Consider the following 20,753-nt stretch of genomic DNA (forward strand, 5'->3'; position numbering starts at 1 on the left):
ATAACCAAAAGTTTGGTCAAATAATCTAGACAGCATTGCAGACTTACATTACCTCTACTCCATGTTTTTATTGGCTGCTTGAATTAGCTTATAAAAAGAAACAGTTTTTCTGAACTCATTCAAAGTGCAGCTATTTTTCCATGACGTCAAGTGTTATGGTAAGAACACCGTTTGCTTTGGGAAATACTCTGTTGTCCTTTAACTAATCCGTGCCCACCACTTTCTGTAAGAAAACCTTCTTTTTTTCCAGGAACTATTTAAAACTCAAAAATAACTTTTGACTCTGTACTACACTTATCCTCAAGGCCAAATTGTGTAGGAGCCATTAGAACCTCTTGAAATTCCTCAGAGCAAATCCTGAGATTCCTTCCCTAAAATTTTGGTTTTAAAAACACCAGGTAAGAATTTTTAAGGTCAAAAGGCAATTTTTTAAAAAAAAGTTAAAACAGAATCATTGCAGAATGACCAGCCATTTCTAGACTTTAAATAAGCTGTGTAATGTCCTGATGTTATTGAAGGACCGTCATGATATATAATTGCTGCAGTTACAAAAGTCCTTCCTGATATTGACAACTGTGTAGCCACAACATTTTTAATCAAAGTTGTCAATTTTGTTCCATCAGGCCTACATCGTTGGAACATTAAAATAACATACTGGCCATATGTTCTTAAAAATAATGTTGACAACATTTCAGACTTACATTGGCTACACTCCATGTTGTGATAAGCTGCTTTTACTAGCTTATTAAAGGACACTGATTTACTGTCTGGCAAAGTTAAATATATACATTTTTCTGAGTCTACACTAGTAGTACTTGATACCCTACAGTTCTCGCAGTCATGCTGCCATTGATAAGAAAGCCCAAACAGGTGATCTACATCTACACCTTCATCATGCAATACATCAAGCATATACATTAAAAACTCCTGACAATCTTGCTGAATATTTTGAGAGAATTGTGTTTGACCTGAACATCTGTCTAACAGATTTCGAATTTCAGACACACTTTCTATTTTTGTTCTATCAGTGCTACATTTCTCTAACACAGAATTCAACAAACTGCAAAATCTCTGATCCGAATTGACCACAATCTCTTGTTTTAAAGTTTCTAGAGAAAACAAAACATTAACCACTACATTAGCATAGCAGTTGACACCAGAACTGTTTTCAAATTGAAAACCAACAACATCTTCAACAAAATCCTTTTCCTTTCTGCTTATAATTTCTGGTTCATCGACTTTTCGTCTTTTTGCTACAACCTCCCTACTATTGGTCACATTTCTTCGTTTCCGGCCTACCACACGTTTCTCAAACAAAGGATATTGAGGCAAATGTGGCGCATACTCTCTTCTTAACCTATTGTATTCCTTAACACAGTCTAGATCCGCACAAATGTTTGTGACATCACACTCAATCAAGTACAATCCCGATAAAGTTCTGACTCGTGACAATGCCACATATGCCATACCCTCCTTGAACACAGAACTGCCAATATTCACCAATGCACTGTCTACACTTAAACCTTGCGATTTATGGATTGTCACCGCATATGCCAAGCAAACAGGAAACTGCTTACGGCGAACATATAAGTCTTTCACAAGCAAAAACCTAGCAGAGCAACGACCAATTAGCTGTACTTCGTCAATGCCATCAAATTTAATTTTTAAAAATTCAATTTCATCCCTATTTCTGTATTTCACAAAATCAACAACATTACCCATTGATCCATTTACCAGACCTCTTTCAACATGTAAATTCCTTCTTAAAATTATACGGCAATTTAAGCACACATTCAGAGTCTTTTCAAAACCCGCAGTTTTAGATATACTCTTCTCTAATGAATCCAATTTTGATTTCAAATTCTCAGACAAAATAATTGTTGATCCCATATGCTCTACTCTGTCAATAGCTTCCAGTTTCACAATATCTTGGTTTTCTAAATACAACATTTTGTTGTTGAAGATGGCACATTCTGCAAGAGTTGGCATCAAACATATTCCAGATTTCTTCTCAGTAATTTTCTGAAAAATATTCTCAGGCACAACGTCTTGTTCTGGATACAAATTTGACAGTAATCGTGCATGTAAAGCTTCTTTCCCATGCTCGGTCACTTTTCCGATTCTAACATCTTGTAGAATATTCTTGTAAACTTCATCCTTCGCCTGACGCATATTTTCATGCAGTTCAGCATAATTGAAGTTTAACCATATATTAACGTTGCCAATGCTCCCTAGGCACTTCCTGGTATCTTCATGCGTGAGCATTTTGAACACAGGTTGTCCTTTCACTGGTGTCAGCTGCAGAAGATCACCGAAAACAATGATGTGTTTGCCACCAAATAACACATCATACTCTGTTTTGAGAACTTCTTGCATTCTCAAATGCACAAAGGCAAGCATGACATTGGAAACCATGCTTACTTCGTCAATGATAAGAAGTTTCATTTTCTTCAAGACTCTTGAAACTTCACAACAAGCATCTCCAGATAACTTGTGGTATTGTAATTTGTTATCATGCTCCACTGGCAGCATCAGTAGACGATGCAAAGTAATACCTTTAATGTTATGTGCTGCCAGTCCAGTTGGAGCGGTGACAACACAAGACAGCGATGACTCAGTCCTATTCTGCAAATAACATGAAATTGCTTTAATGAGGAAACTTTTTCCAGTTCCCGCTTCTCCACTCACGTACAGTCGGACAGGTTTCAACGACGTACATGAGCACTCTTTCTTCTCATGACTTAATCCATGATCAATTTGGTTGGTAACTTCGTCATATATTTTCCTCTGCTCAACGTTGAGTTTTCTTTCCAAGTCTTCTAAGTTAACCGCATCCTCCTGAGCATGTGCCATGACTCTTTCCACTTCAATCATGGCAGTGGCAGCTTCATTTTCGATAACTGGTCCTCCTAGTGGATCCTGACTCAATGAAACAGAACTCTGACTGTCCTGAGTACTGTCTCTAGCAATCTCGGCTGCAATCGTTGCTTCCTGCTCGATTTCCGCATTCAACATTTCTAGATATTTGAGAAAAACAGGACATTCTATGGTCTCCTTGGCGGCATTGAAAGAGTCTTCGTAACAGAGGAAATCTCCAAGCAGTTCCTCTTCTGCACGCCAAGGCTTGAAAAGTTGCAAAAGTGCTAAATAGAAAAACTCTTTTTTTTCAGGAGATTCGCCACTCAATTTTCGATGGTTTACCAAGTGGCATTTTCTTTGCTTGACGAGACATCCCTCACTTCCAATTACAGCATACACTCCTTTATCAATATCTTCTTTGATGTTCCTCTTGAATATGTAATTTTGTAGAACCTCATACAGACAAACATTCTCGAGGTGTCTGCTTCTATTTGGATAATATGTATCCAACATGTTGGTCTTCAAAATATCAGTACTGTTTGGCTCCTTTTCCGCCAAATACTCAATTTCCCGCACAGGTTTCAGAACTCGATTACGCGTTGCAGCAAGACCAAGACTCGCCCAAACGATACTCCTGGATTTGGCATAGAGACTTGCTGAAGACAACCGGTCAGAACATTCGTAAGCTCCGATTTCTCGATGTGACAACATCTTCAGACTGAAACTGTACAACTTCTTACTGAGGCTCTTTTCATGGGAAATGTCCTCCCACATATCCTTCAATTCTGTCTTTTCTTTTTTGGTGATGTAAGATGTCACATACCGAGCCACAGCCATACAGTTATCAGCCACGAACTGTATATCCATGTTAGCATTCCACATGGACAAAATCACTGGGTTGTAGTCGTTGATATACTTGGACTCTTCGTTCCTTTTCAAATTGTATGTGTTTTTAGGTGATTTCTTCATCACATTATGTCGCAGCGAAGACATCAAACTGTTCACTCTTCCTTTAGAAATCACCAGTCGTGGAAAGGCGAAACGACATTTGGTGTAGAACTTGTCCTTGTTTCTGAATTTACAACGACAGTACTTTCCGCAACGATGGCTTTGGAAGCGTAGAACTTGTTCTCTTAGGCTTTTGTCCTCCTTTGCGTTTGGAACAGCACATGTAGAATACTGTTCTATGAAACTCATCACTAAGTCTTCTGGATCTGTTCCAAATTTAGGTGTATCCTTGATCCACAGCAGCATATGTATATGAGGAGCACCTCTTGCTTGGTACTCCTTTCTCCAGAAGAAATCCAACACCTCTCCAAGAGGTGGATTTCTCTTGTTCATGATGAAAGACATCATAGCTTCAAATCTATGATTGAAGTACCTGCATACATTCACTGGATCCAAAGAGCACAGTTCTCCGGGTGTCTTGAATTCGATATTTTCAATGTTTCCATTTGCCTCTCGTAGAAATTCAAGTAAGTCTTCCCAGCCATACTCGGCACAGCTGAGAGTGAGGAACCATGTGGGAGTTCCTAAGTTCCTCAGCATACATTTTAAATTACCATGACGACGGTACCAGTACTCATTAGTACCACGCTGACACGCCATGAGATTAATCAGGTGAGAATCCAAAATACTGTCTTGCACATTGACTTTATCCATAAAGTCACTTGCCGAGATATTTTGCAGCTGTACACCACTTTTCAAGATGTGGTTCACTGCATATGACAGTCCAGACAGATCGCTTTCAAACAGGAGATGAAACAAATAGGGAATGCATTGTCGAAACCTAGGATCTTCTGCATACAATCGTAAAGTCCGGTATTCAGAAGCAGGAATTTGATGAGTTCGCTCATCCTATCTTCCTCCTTGACCTGTTGGAAATAGCTGTGGGAAACACCGACCTTCCAAACTTTCCTCCCAAACACTAATGGGACTCCCTTTGGCTTGTTTCATTTGAAACAACTCAATAGCATTCCCCATGACTTCCTTGGAATGCAAAGGATGAACACTATAATGTTCATATATTTCTTCACTTTTAGAGGGTTCTACTTTCTCAATTTGACCAGCACACAAATCGCTATCCTCTTCTTCACTTACTTCCTCTTCTGCGACATATACATTCTTATAGTACTTATTGTTTTTTTTCAAATACAATGTTGCCTTTTTGACTTTCCTAACATCCACTAAATCTTGCCATATTTTCTTACTCTTTGTCGGAACCCCATTAACTAAGATAACCAGAGGTTCCTCTTCTACTGTTTCTACTCCAATTGTATTAATGTTTTTCTTCAAGTCTAGAGGCAAATAAATAACTCTTCCCTTTAATCCTCTCTGTAAATCTGATGGAGGCAATTTCCCTGTCTTTGGCTCCATTCTTACAATAGCCTGAAAGGGATGGATACTTTGAATCAAAATAGATTCATAAGTATTTAAATCCTTCAATTCAGAAGGAATCTCAACCAATTCCAGATTATTATGAACCGCTCTAGCAGGCATCTGGTTTTGATTTAATTTGTTACAACAATAAGTACACACACGTTGATCCAATCCCAAATCAAAATAATTTTCTACCATCAAGTATGTTGCAAAATCCTTCCATTCACTATTATTTTCCCTTTCACTTTTTGCATATAAATCCACTAACTTAGTCTGATTCTTATAATAAGTGCGTCGACAACACACACAAGTGAAATTAGGCCTCTCACTTGATTTCACCTGAAACGTGGCAATTTCCTTCTGAAAATTATCTGTACTGGAAACCTGACACTATCTTCCACATTACCCTCTTCTTCTGGGTCAATTTCAACATTCTCCTCTTTACTTCCAAAGTAACAAAACTCAATTTCTTCACAAATATTCTTCACATCTATTTCAGAACCATGCAAAAGAGCAGTGCATAATTGTTTAAGCATAACTGCTGGACTCTTAGCATAATACAACATTCTAACTAATTTCCTCACTTTATTATGATGCACTGCTAGCATCCTGAAATGATGAAAAACACTCTGGCATACTCTCCTGGAAAGACAAGCCAGTGAATGACCATGCAAACCTGTCACTTCTCTCACTCTGCAAGGATCTAATTCTTGCAACAACTTCATTTTCTGCTTCAAACTTTTCTTATTAAATGTCCGTACAAAATCACAAAGCAAATTGATGGAATCCTGTCGCACACTGCAAATACTACTACACTTCCAGGTGTACACAGGTCCCTTAGGACGTCTTCCTAAAACCTCATTACCTAACACCTCTTCTGCCTCTGTTGTCACAAGTTTTTCTTTTTCAACTGGACAACCATCTTTCACCTCATAAGCTCGACCACTGATGTCAACTGCATGCACCAAATCATTATCCTGGAAATAACTCTCCTCATTAAAAAATGCCTCACAACTTGAACTATGCATCCATTCTCCTGAAAAAACTTCACAAAAATTACTACGATTAACTGTTCTCTTCCATCTACTATTTCTTTTGAAATCATAAATTGCCTTGTTTAGCTTCCTAATTCTATTGATTATCAAAATAAATAACTTTCGCTTAATTTCAAATGCCTGATCAATAACTTTCTCAATTTTTTTTTCTCTTATAAAAAACCACTTTCTGCTGACCTTTCTTAATATTTTTTAACAAATTGCCAATTATCCTGTTGCGGAACATTCGTCTACGAATGTCCCTAAACTGATTTTTCCTTCTACTACCATGCACAGAGTTATCTCCTGCTCTAGCAGTAACATTTTTGATTGGCCTTCCCTTTCCGTTTAAATTGCTTCTCTTTTTCTGGACTAAAACATTTTCTGTAGTACTACTTTTTTTTCTACAAATATTTCTTATGAATGATTTCTTTATCTTACCCGGACCTTTCTTGGTGACTTGACGAGTTTTTATTGTAGAGGTCTGCTGCAATAATTTTTTAAGCTGCTGTCTTTGATGTTTGGTAGCCTTTCGCCTTCTGTCCTTCGAAGGCATTCTTTAATTTTGAAATGATCTGCAGTTGAATCTGTGGTAAAATATAATAAAAAATGTTATTAACCACTATTAGCAAACAGTAAATCAATAACAGTCATCAAAAATTTAACACACTACTTGTCATTTTTAGTGCATTGGCAAATTTAGTATTCACAATAGTAGCAAAGAAATTGAATGCTTCTACATTTGACCTGTGCTGTTTTATATGTGAATCTGAACTAATTTTATGAGCATATTTGAATATTTTATTAAAGACACTACACACAACCTATTTTTGAACTTTTGTTTAATTTTAAATGAAACGGTTTACATTTTTATTTTTCATTTTTAATTTCCAGTAACTTTTAAAAATACATGTTTATAGTTCCATAGGCTCAAGCAGGTCAGCTTCCCACCCTATGTCATACAATTCTGACAAATCGGCATCCTCATCATGTTCTTCATCATCCTCAGGATTTAAATCATCCAAGGGATCTACTTCCACTGACGTTTCAATCACAATTTCAATGATAATATCGAGATCAACGGATTGCTCATTATCACTCATTGTTGATGTTGTCGTTATCTTTAAAGAAAGAGAACAACAATGAGATGTTGCAGAGTAAGAGATAAATCTCAGAGACTATAATATTAAAATTGTTTAACAAGAGTAACATTTGGCAATTATTATTTAGCCATGTCCAGCGATGCTGAGGAGGTGAGGCCTATGTCCAAGTTTTCAGTGAACAGGACTCATCTCTTCTTAACCTTCGATAAGCCTCATTAACTCTTTTTACCCTGCTCATACTTAAATGTAAAGGGGCAGATTTATGTTAACTGGCACATCCCCGGGGATGCACCAGTAAACGTGCACCGCTGCTCTGCCACCCATGATGTGCCGCATTTACAATGTGGAGCACCATTGAGCAAAAACAGCACAGATGCGTCACGCATCTGTGCCGCAAAAGCAGCACATTGCAGGAATCACGTCGTATACGCGCGACATGTCTACTGCAATGCACAGGAGGAAGCCTCACATTGCATGGTGCATCACTCCTTATGCCTGTTTCAAACAGGCGTAAGGATTTGATTCAGCAATGCTATAAAGCTGACTCAGTGAAATCTTCTAAATTTCACTGTGTTAGTTTTACAGGGCTTTCATGCAAATGAATGCCCACCCTGCAACAAAACACCTATATGAAACCTGACGCAGGTTTCATGTGGCACAGGACTTTACAGCATGACACATCTGCCTAGATGCACCAAGTTGTAAATATGTCACAACATAGCAAATCTTTTGCACCGCCGCTGCATCACAAAAGTGACTCACAGTGGCGCAAAAGAGGCACACACCTATCATAAATCTGTCCCTAACATTTTAAATGATTGATTTAGGATGACGATAAGGTGTGGCCTATCCAGAGGTTTGTTTGAGGTGAGGCCTACTCAGGGTTGCAGATGAAATTTACGCTTGTTGAAGAGTACAGAGGAGATAGTACATGTGAAGGCCTACCAATGAAGTAAGTCATGTCCACTTCACTCTTGAACAAAGGCCAGACCTCTTCTGTGTCCGTGGACAGGCCTAAACCTCATCTGCACAATGTCAATCGTAAACTTAGGAAACACAGGTGATGTAATTGAAAAATGTGGAGTTTCTTTTCCTCATTTCACAATCACATCACCTGTGTTTCCTTTGCTTAGGTATCTCATAGTGCAGATGGAGTCTAGCATATCAAAGAGTACACAGAAGTTCAGCAGTGTATACAACAATTTTGACATTTACAGAAGATTCAGCTTCTTATCTTGTTGGAGATGAAGTGAGGCCTGTCTTGCAACATGGTGCATCTTTTGCATCACTGCTGCATCGGTTTCATGTGGCACGGGACTTTACAGCATGACACATCTGCCTAGATGCATCAAGTTGTAAATATGTCACCACATAGCAAATCTTTTGCACCGCCGCTGCGTCACAAAAGTGACGCACAGTGACGCAAAAGAGGCACACACCTATCATAAATCTGTCCCTAACATTTTAAATGATTGGTTCAGGATGACGATAAGGTGTGGCCTATCCAGAGGTTTGTTTAAGGTGAGGCCTACTCAGGGTTGCAGATGAAATTTACGCTTGTTGAAGAGTACAGAGGAGATAATACATGTCAAGGCCTACCAATGAAGTAAGTCATGTCCACTTCACTCTTGAACAAAGGCCAGACCTCTTCTGTGTCCGTGGACAGGCCTAAACCTCATCTGCACAATGTCAATCGTAAACTTAGGAAACACAGGTGATGTAATTGAAAAATGTGGAGTTTCTTTTCCTCATTTCACAATCACATCACCTGTGTTTCCTTTACTTAGGTATCTCATAGTGCAGATGGAGTCTAGCATATCAAAGAGTACACAGAAGTTGAGCAGTGTATACAACAATTTTGTCATTTACAGAAGATTCAGCTTCTTATCTTGTTGGAGATGAAGTGAGGCCTGTCTTGCAACATGGTGCATCTTTTGCATCACTGCTGCATCGGTTTCATGTGGCACGGGACTTTACAGTATGACACATCTGCCTAGATGCATCAAGTTGTAAATATGTCACCACATAGCAAATCTTTTGCACCGCCGCTGCGTCACAAAAGTGACGCACAGTGACGCAAAAGAGACACACACCTATCATAAATCTGTCCCTAACATTTTAAATGATTGATTCAGGATGACGATAAGGTGTGGCCTATCCAGAGGTTTGTTTAAGGTGAGGCCTACTCAGGGTTGCAGATGAAATTTACGCTTGTTGAAGAGTACAGAGGAGATAATACATGTGAAGGCCTACCAATGAAGTAAGTCATGTCCACTTCACTCTTGAACAAAGGCCAGACCTCTTCTGTGTCCGTGGACAGGCCTAAACCTCATCTGCACAATGTCATTCGTAAACTTAGGAAACACAGGTGATGTAATTGAAAAATGTGGAGTTTCTTTTCCTCATTTCACAATCACATCACCTGTGTTTCCTTTGCTTAGGTATCTCATAATGCAGATGGAGTCTAGCATATTAAAGAGTACACAGAAGTTCAGCAGTGTATACAACAATTTTGACATTTACAGAAGATTCAGCTTCTTATCTTGTTGGAGATGAAGTGAGGCCTGTCTTGCAACATGGTGCATCTTTTGCATCACTGCTGCATCGGTTTCATGTGGCACGGGACTTTACAGCATGACACATCTGCCTAGATGCATCAAGTTGTAAATATGTCACCACATAGCAAATCTTTTGCACCGCCGCTGCGTCACAAAAGTGACGCACAGTGACGCAAAAGAGGCATACACCTATCATAAATCTGTCCCTAACATTTTAAATGATTGATTCAGGATGACGATAAGGTGTGGCCTATCCAGAGGTTTGTTTAAGGTGAGGCCTACTCAGGGTTGCAGATGAAATTTACGCTTGTTGAAGAGTACAGAGGAGATAATACATGTGAAGGCCTACCAATGAAGTAAGTCATGTCCACTTCACTCTTGAACAAAGGCCAGACCTCTTCTGTGTCCGTGGACAGGCCTAAACCTCATCTGCACAATGTCATTCGTAAACTTAGGAAACACAGGTGATGTAATTGAAAAATGTGGATTTTCTTTTCCTCAGTTCACAATCACATCACCTGTGTTTCCTTTGCTTACGTATCTCATTGTGCAGATGGAGTGTAGCATATCAAAGACTACGCAGAAGGTGAGAACTGTATGGAACATGGCTATGTAAGTCAAATAATCAAAATCTAAATTTGCCAAGCACACATGGGGGTGTATTTACAAGGACCTTCCACCACGGGAAATGTCTTTAATTAAAATGGGAAAAATAACATAAAAGGGACTCAAATGCCTTTTAAATATACCCCAAGCAACCTATGAAACTCTAGCACTACATATTAAGAAACCTAATTGATTTCAAAAATCGTTTTTAAACACATCATCTAAATCAATTATATACCTACATTCAAGGGGAAATGACTTAAAATGGCCTAAGACACATGAAAGCGTTTTTTTTAAGGCCCTTGCAACATTTTTGGGTCACTTTTAACATGGCTATGTTATTCAAAGAATTAAAATCTAAATTTGCCAAGCACAGATGGGGGCATATTTACAAGGACCTTGCACCACGGGGAAAGGTCTTAAATTAAAATGGGAAAAATTACATCAAAGGAACTCAAGAGCCTTGAAAATATGCCCCAAGCAACCTATGAAACTCTAGCAGTACATATCAAGAAACCTAATTGATTTCAAAAAACGTTTTTAAACACATCTTGTAAAGCAATTATATTCATACATTCATGGGGAAGTGAGTTAAAATACCCTAAGACACATGAAAGCATTTTTGTAAGACCCTTGCTCCATTTTTGGATCACTTTTAACATAGCTATGTAAGTCAAATAATCAAGATCTAAATTTGCCAAGCACAGATGGGGGCGTATTTACAAGGACCTTGTACCACGGGGAAAGGTCTTAAATTAAAATGGGAAAAATAACATCAGAGAGACTCAAAGGCCTTATAAATATGCCCCAAGCAACCTATGAAGCTCTAGCAGTACATATCAAGAAACCTAATTGTTTTCAAAAATCGTTTTTAAACACATCATCTAAATCAATTATATACCTACATTCAAGGGGAAATGACTTAAAATGGCCTAAGACACATGAAAGCGTTTTTTTTAAGGCCCTTGCAACATTTTTGGGTCACTTTTAACATGGCTATGTTAGTCAAACAATCAAGATCTAAATTTGCCAAGCACAGATGGGGGCGTATTTACAAGGACCTTGTACCACGGGGAAAGGTCTTAAATTAAAATGGGAAAAATTACATCAAAGGAACTCAAAAGCCTTGAAAATATGCCCCAAGCAACCTATGAAACTCTAGCAGTACATATCAAGAAACGTAATTGATTTCAAAAAACGTTTTTAAACACATCTTGTTAAAATACCCTAAGACACATGAAAGCATTTTTGTAAGACCCTTGCACTATTTTTGCGTCACTTTTAACATGCTATGTAACACAAAGAAACAAAATCTATTTGTAAAACACTTGACACAAAGCAACATTTTAAATACACAACTTTCTTCATAATTTTCTCCCTAAACCATACTATTCTCTATCTAAATTAAATGAATCTTTTCTCACCTTAGCAAATACTTTATGAGTTTCAAAACAGTCTCAGAAACACACCAATTTGTCTTTAGCAGAGCAAAAGGTATGCACTCCAGAGTCTGCAGCCATAAAAAGCACAGAAAAGCTGTAATTCATCACACATATCTCTCATGTCACCCAATCAAAACTCTTCCCTCACTTTTTTCAAATCAACACCCTTCCCCCCTCTGCCCTTTCTGCCTTTTTTGCATAGCAACCACCTCCTGAAAGACCTCTGATGTTTGCAAGTTCACACAACAATGTTTCAATTGAACTCTGAACTCTCAGTACACCTGCATATCCAGTGCAATCTTTCATAAAATGATTTTTTCTTGACCATTCAAATTACATCTTTCAAAGAACTCATCCATGCACCCTAACTTTCTGTTTTCAGCAATCAAAATCCACCAATCACTGCTACTGCTTCATTAACAAACAAACTCCACAGTTTTTTTCATTTTAAACTCTTATTTTTTCAACTGCCATTTCATTGCCACACGTCATCTGACTGCAGCAGAACCTCCTCTCACCATGTTTTCTGTCTGGATTGTTGGACATAGTTACATCTACTGGGCTCAAAGGTATACTGATAACAGAAATTTACCTAACCTCAATTTACAAAATGTGGAAATTAAGTGGATTAGCCACAGAGGATTAAAATGTCACCAATTGATACCATTGGTGAAAACCTTTATGCATTTGCCAAAACCTGACCTGTTAATTGTGCACTGTGGAGGAAATGACTTGGGCACTTTGACTGGGGTAGGTCTGGAAATGCTTTTAAAGGACACCTTTGACCAATTGATGGCACTTTTTTCTCAAACTGCCTTGGTATATTCAAATATATGCCGAAGACAGAAATGGAGGTGGTCGAACCAATTTTGTCCACAAATTGAGAAATCGAGGAAGCATGTAAATAAGTCTGTTTCAGCTTACATGAGAGACCATGGAATGGGCTCCATGTACAACAATAACTTGCGTTACTACATGCAAGATATCTACAGAGCAGATGGAGTTCACTTCTCAGATGAGGGGAACAGAATTTTCATCCTGAATTTAAGACTGTGCATTGGTACCTACTTGTAGGTACCTAAATCAGCCACAGGACCCAAAAGCTCTTTTCAGAGCTACCCTACATCTGATCACTCACAATTATTATTTTACTCGAACTTTTTTCACTAATTTTCACCAAAGTACGCTCCCCGGAGCGCTACCCGGTACGCGCATATGGGCCTCCTCAACCACCCTCAGAAAACCTAGGGGGTCAGGATACGTGTACCTTGCCCCCTTCTACCCATTCTGATCATTATTTGCCCTCCATCTTGTATCTCAATTATACCGAAACACAAAATGGAGGACTCCCGTAACGCTGCCGGTTCGCGTACCGGGGCGCGCACCGGGAAGCGCTCGCTCAAAAAAAGGTGGGAAAGTAATATACAGAAAAACCACTGGAGACACTTTCACCAAATATAGATTAGCTCATACTACATACCAATCCCTACCATTTTCACAAATTTGATTGAAATTCCATTTAGCCATTTAGCCTGTAGACCTCTCTAAATACCCTGAGGTAAATTACTTCACAAAACACATCTGAAGTGTTGGAATTGACAACCAATTAAAATGTTACTTTCATTTTCTACTTTTTTTACCTGACATTTGATTGGTTATGTACCTGAATATATATAAAGAAAGAGAGAGAAACACAGCAATTTTGACTACTACTTCCTGAACTACATTGCAAAATCATTTTCACTCACAACTTAAACTTGATTAGGTTTCTGTGGTATAATTATGAATGTACTTAGGCTTTTTCACAGGCACTTTTTAATAGTACTACTTCACGCCTCAAAAGTACCTGTCTGAACTTAAACCCAACAGTGCCCTATCTCTACTGATATATTTATTTTTTATGCAAATTTCAGCACAAAAATGGAAGGAGAACAGAACGTTTCCTGTGAAATTGTCCTAGAGATTAACAATGAGGAAATCATTGAACCCATTGACTTGGAATTCATGGATGAATCACGGGACCATGAACTTCTACAATGTGTAGAATCTGTGGATTTCTTACTTCATTATCAGGACGGTCAAATGTGGGAAGTTATGTTCACTCAACAAGAGGACATATCGGACAGTCAAATGTTAGACGTTCTATTAAATTTTGAAAAAGAATCAGAAAAATAAAATTATATTCAATATTAAAAAATTATTTGAGTCTTTAATCATTTTTATATGTAATTCATAAACTAGTACCAAATTGATTATAATGTAAAGTCAGACCTATAGTATACTGTGCTCAATCCCAAAAATAAATTTATATTTAATAATCATAAATACTGCTACTTAAATTAAAAAAAACAAAAAAAAACAACAAAAAGAACAATGAATAAACCTACAATATTTCAAAATATCATAGTCTATCATTCTTTTTTCCTTATAGTACGCTCCCCAGACCGCTTCCCGGTGCGCGTACCAGGTGCTCCCCACGCAAAAAAAACGATTTTTTTTTTTTTTTTTTTGCCCCGCGGGGCCCTTTTAAAGCCTCCACATCAAACCTAGGGGGTCAGGGAGGATCTACTATGCCCCCTTATGGTCATTTCCCCCTTTGTTTTGCCCTCCTCTTGTCTCTCGATCCTACCGAGAGACAAGATGGCGGCCTCTCCGGACCGTTTAGAATGTTGACAGACACCAGAGAGCCAATCAGCTTCGCTTCGCGAAGTTCAGTTACGCGTCAGGTACGCGAACCGGGGCGCTGCCCGGAGCGCGCTTACAGATATATATATTTTTTTGAAGGTTAATTTATCAAAATCCACTGGAGCACATATATTGAGACCTAGCAAAGGCATATCGGGCTACCAGTCCCTACAATTTTGCCAAGTTTCGTGCAAATCAATTCAGCCGTTCGGGCTAAAAGTGAGGCCAACCGCCCTATGGAAATTAACATGGGAAAAACGCGTTTTGGGACCCCCCTTTTTTCTCGGCCCCCCCTTGACGAACCCCCCCCCAAACTTTCAGTGGCTGCTCAGAAACAAAATGTTCCATTTTCCTGAAAATTTCAGCCAATTCCGTCCACAAACGCCAAAGTTATTAGATAGAATTTTAAAAAATCCCATAGAGAAAAAATCCTAACTATATATACCTACTGGCGACCGCCAGTAGGTAATATATATATATATATATATATATATATATATATATATATATATATATATATATATATATATATATAACATTTCTATGGCAAAATTAAACCCCTCATTTTGTTCCTTTTCAAATTAAATGTATTAAGTGTTACCACTTTATTCCAATCAAGATGACTTCAGGTGTGCCATACTTTTGTCATAAGTAAGACTGTTAGCGTTCTAGTTGTTCTTTAGAACACTCTGGGACATTCTGTCATTGGGCTATAGTTGGGCTACATCTGGCTGATATTTGGGCTACATTTGGGCTCTTTTGTCTCTGGTGGCCATCTTGGGAGACTGCATATCAGAATGTTGTTAATGAAATATAAGAGGATTTGAGAAGTCACTCAAAATGTGCCCTAATTTTTCTTTCTTCAGCACTAATCATAATTTCTATGGCAAAATGAACCCCCTCATTTTGTTCCTTTGCAAATTAAATGTTTTAAGTGTTAACACTTTATTCCAATCAAGATGACTTCAGGTGTGCCATACTTTTGTCATAAGTAAGACTGTTAGCGCTCTAGTTGTTCTTTAGAACACTCTGGGGCATTCTGTCACTGGGCTATAGTTGGGCTACATCTGGCTGATATTTGGGCTACAATTGCTTTTTTGTCTCTGGTGGCCATCTTTGGGCTACATTGGGCTACATTGGGCTACATTGGGCTACATTTGGGCTCTAACATATATATAGCCCAATGTAGCCCAATATATATTTTTCAAAGTTAATTTTCGTAAAAACCACTGGAGCATATATCTTGAGACATAGCAAAGGCACATCGGGCTACCAGTCCCTACAATTTTGCCAAGTTTTGTGGAAATCCATTCGGCCATTCGAGCTAAAAGTGAGTCCAACCGCCCTATGGAAAACTCAATGTTAAAAACATGTTTTGGGACCCCCCCTTTTTTCTTGGCCCCCGCTTCACGAAACCCCCCCAAACTTTCAGGGGACGCTCAGAAACAAAATGTGCCATTTTCCTGAAAATTTCAGCCAATTCCGTCCATCAACGCCAAAGTTATTCAACATAGAATTTTCAGAAATCCCTATTCAAAAAAATCCTAACTATACATACCTACTGGCGACTGCCAGTACGTAATATATACCAGTTACCACTTTCCATGCCATAGCAGATATTGCTAAAGAACCATCAACAATGAGTGGGTTCTTCTCATCTTTGTATTTTATTTTATTAGATAAAGTGCTACTGTGCTTCCATACGACCTGTTTCGGCTACCATGGAGCATTGTTCACATACAAAGGCGCCATCCTATTTTCTCCTATTTAAGGATACATCACTTTCTTTCTTAACGGAAAGTAACAGCACACTTTACTCGTACTTTTACATGTATAATACACTTTGATAACATCAAATATTATTAAATGTCAGGCATTTCATGATCTTTGGTGTGCTGTTTAAAATTTCATTTACAGTTGTAAAACAATTATAAATTTCATCCAACATGGCATGTTTATAAAATATATATTTCCTGAGAAATCTTTATTTGAGTATATTGTTTGTTGATTATTTATATAAAATATAAATGATATAAATAAAAATATACTCAAATATAAGACTGAATAGTGGGCATTTCCAGCCAAGTAAATTATCCAATCTATCTTTATTATTATATGTCACTTTGTACACTTGCATTATATTGCTTTTTATTTCTACCAAATAATGCTTTTGACAGTGCTTCCCCATACACAATTCCACACGATTATGCCTGCCTCAACCAAATGTCTTTTTTTATACCTACAGGTAAGTGATTTTGTATATTTCCTATCAGTCCTCTGGAGCGATGTAATCCCAAGTGATACGACAATCAGGTAGTTCGTTATGCAGAAATAATGCCATGCATCATACACTAATCAGGTACTTTGTTATGCAGGAATAATGCAATGTGTAATACACTGATCAGGTACTCCTTATTCAGAAATGATGCAATCTGTAATACGACAATCAGGTACTCCGTTATGTAGAAATAAGATAATGTGTAATACACTCTGGCACCAATCACGTTGCTTTAGGCGGTCTCTCCGCCACTCCTTCTGACTTGCAGTCAGCATCTGTCAACGGTTGCCCCCAACACGGGTATGGTGTAACAAAAAGTCCAGCTCCGCACTCCAGCCCCGGTACTGCCACTCCCTTGGCAATACGGGCTGCCATACAAGCCGAAGCAGAGGCTCACGCTGCTGGAATGAGAGAGAGGCCGAGAGTGTCTCCATCTGAGCCCGCACCCTGCCCCAGGAGTCGACATGCATTCCCTGGGGGGCGCAAACTCACTCTCCTCGCCTCGTCCAGTGACTTGGGCCTCTGATGCAATCTTTGTGAATTGGCAACGGCGGGCTCGGCTGGTGGCTCAGCTCCTCCAGGGCTGCTGGTCCAGGTCGCTACAGTTCCGAAGATCTCAGGCTGCCACAGGGCACACACACACACACAGCGTCGCTGAGACTCCCTTGAGCTTCGGGTGCACGATCACGGGGCACTCCACACAAAGGTCTCAGGCTGCACAAAGAACACACACACAGCGTCAAAGACACTTACTTTAGCTTCGGGTGCAGGTTACGAAGGCAATCCCCATGAAGGTCTCACGCTGCACAAAGCACACACACACATCGTTGATGAGACTCACTTGGACTCCGGTGTACACGATAACTGGACAATCCTCACAAAGAGTTCAGGCTGCAAAAAGCACATGCACACAGTGTCGCTGATCCTTGCTTGGACTGCAGGTGCCCACAACCACAGGGCACTGCTTACGAGGGTCTCAGGCTGCAACAAGCACACACACAACACCGCTTTGACTCTCCTGGAAACTTTTGTGTTCCTGAGTTTCCGCAACAGGGAGCCAGCTCACCTCGGGCCCTAGGGGGTAAGTTACTTCAGGACACAGTACTGCAAAGTCTTTTCAAGCAGGGGGACACAGCACACAGCAAAGTCCCTTCACCCTTTCCTTGGTTAAAACAGCAAACTGAAGGCCAGCCCCAGAACATAGTGCAAGGGTCAGTCCTTTCCTTCAGTCTCTTCAGTTGTTTCTTCCTTGGCAAAAGTTCCTCTTGACCACGAACTAGCTTCAGTCTTGTTCAATCTTGATTAAGCCATTCTCCAAAGTTCAGGGGATTCAGCTCTCATAGTTATACTCCTCAATGGCTTTGAAGTCTTTGTGTTCAGGGGGGCACTGACCCCTATTCAAACTAGTTCTGAGTGCCTCCCTGCCAGTGACACCTTCTTCCTTTGATTAGTGGGGGTCTGGATTCTCAATGACCCAGCAGGAGATGGGACAATTGTTTTATAGCAGCAACCCATGCCTCTCCACCTCTAGCGGCTACTCCTCTGCTACACTCCAGATGCAGGTCAGCCGTTGCTGTCTGACCTCCTCCCCTGGGTCAAAACATTCCCCAGATCCTATCGCTTTCGAACCCAGAAAGTTAATCCACAACCAGGCAGAGACACACAGAAATGTTAGAGCACAATAACCCAGCCACTTCTAAAAGAGTGGCTTCTAAACACACAATGCAAAAACCAACTTCATTAAAAGATGTGTTATTACATTGTGAGTTCAGGCACACTAAACTTCACCTCTCCATCCTACGCCATTGGGAAGATCGTCTGGAAAACATATTACACGCCTTCCCATTCTATCCTATGGGCAAGATGGCCTTTCAACAGTGGAAAACGAAATGAAGATGATTTCACTGTCAGGACATGATACACACCTTAGTACATGTCATATCTTTCACATACACTGCACCCTGCCCAGGGGGTACCCTGGACCTACCATGGGGTGTCTGATGTGCATAGAAAGTGAAGGGTAAGGTCTGGCAAGAAGGTTCACTTGTCAGAACAACATGGCAGTTTAACAAACTGCACACAGGCACTGCAATGGAAGGCCTGAGTTCCCTTTTTAAGGCTACTTGTGTGGGTGGGACAATTAGTGCTGCAAGCCCACTAGTAGCATTTGCATTACCAGCCCTGGCACACATAGTGCACTTTACTATGAACCTTACTAGTAAGGCAAACATACCAATCATGGACAACCAATTACCATTACACTTTATACAGGGAACACCTGCACTTTGACAGTGTTTAGCAGTGGCAAAGTGTCCAAAGCATCTAATTTGGCAACACCATGTGAAAACAAAGGTCTAGGGGGAAAGCAAAAAGTTGAGGGAACTTTAGCCAAAAAGGACAAAGTCCTACAGTGTGCATGGCAGAGGGCTGAGTGGCATGGAGGAAGAAATTGAAAAACCCCTTATTATGAGGATTATTTTCTTTACCACATGGAGAGAGAAAAGTTTATTTCAAAACTGTTACATGCAAATTATGTAACAAAGTTATTTCCCATGGAACATTAAACACTGCTCCCTCAGTACCAAGAGGACAAGAAAATACCTGCAGGCAATCCATTCCACCAGGTTGGCACATGCAGAAATGAGGAGTCAGAAAGAGATAGACGAGCCTGGAGCATTATGATTAGCAGCAGCCACTTCTTTGGTTACTGCAACACATTTAACTTCTTCTGGTTCATTAGCAACTCCACCACTGCCTGCGGCATCAGTCCCTTCAGTAGCTGTTTCTACTTCTACTGCTCCATCAACATATCCACCAACACCGGTGCATCTGTTCCTCCAGCAGTACTTACTCCTACTACTGCAGTGCCAATACATCTTTTGAGGCAGAATCACACTACAGTAGTGCACATGGTAGTACAGCGACATACTGTCTCCTCTGCCATACTGTCATTGTTGTGAGAGAGAGAGATATGATTATCCATTGCAAGCTTGTCAAGGCTCACCAGTATTTTCCCCCACAGTCTTATTTTTTTTAGATCGTTTTCAAAATTAACCAAATATCTCAAAAGATAAAGTGCATCAGTAATAGTAAATCGCTAATGATATGGAGATAAATGGTAAGTGTGAGGTAAATTAAACATATTCCTTGATGTTGTTAAGTTAATAATAGACTACTACAGTGATATATGATTGTATTTCATAAAGATAACACAAAGTCAATCCATCGTTGATTTTCTTTTTTCTGTTTTTAGACAAAACTACAATTGCTGCTACACTACTATACCATCATTTAGAACATTTACATATTTGAACATGATCATACTGTGATAGACATCATGACACACTGAGGAAACATAAATCAATTGGATTGTTGAAAACCCCCCATAGATGTTGTGCATGTCCAGTTGTTAATATAAATTGGTAAGTACTTTGATATATGTGAAAAAATGGAACACAACAATGCTTAGAGCAGATTTATACAAATATCATCACCCATGCCAAGCCACATTATGACAAATCTGCTGTATTAATTAACTACAGCTCATTTCCTAGAGCAGTCATGCAGATCCATATAGAAATGTACGTGTTTTATGTAGACATATATAGATAGAGGTGATGGGGTATAATTTTTAAATTCTCTGTTATGTCTTTGTCGAAGAAATAGAGCTCTATTGCTTTACAATAATTAACAGAGTCTCTATATTTGTTGGTGGCATTTTGTAGTAATGGCCTGTGCTTATACCCCATTTTGTGTTATCAACCAATCATACAAAGTTTTACTTCTTAATTTTCTTTCTCATCTAGTTT

The sequence above is a fragment of the Lissotriton helveticus genome, chromosome 1_1 (assembly GCF_964261635.1).
Source record: "Lissotriton helveticus chromosome 1_1, aLisHel1.1, whole genome shotgun sequence".
Classification (NCBI taxonomy): Eukaryota; Metazoa; Chordata; class Amphibia; order Caudata; family Salamandridae; genus Lissotriton; species Lissotriton helveticus.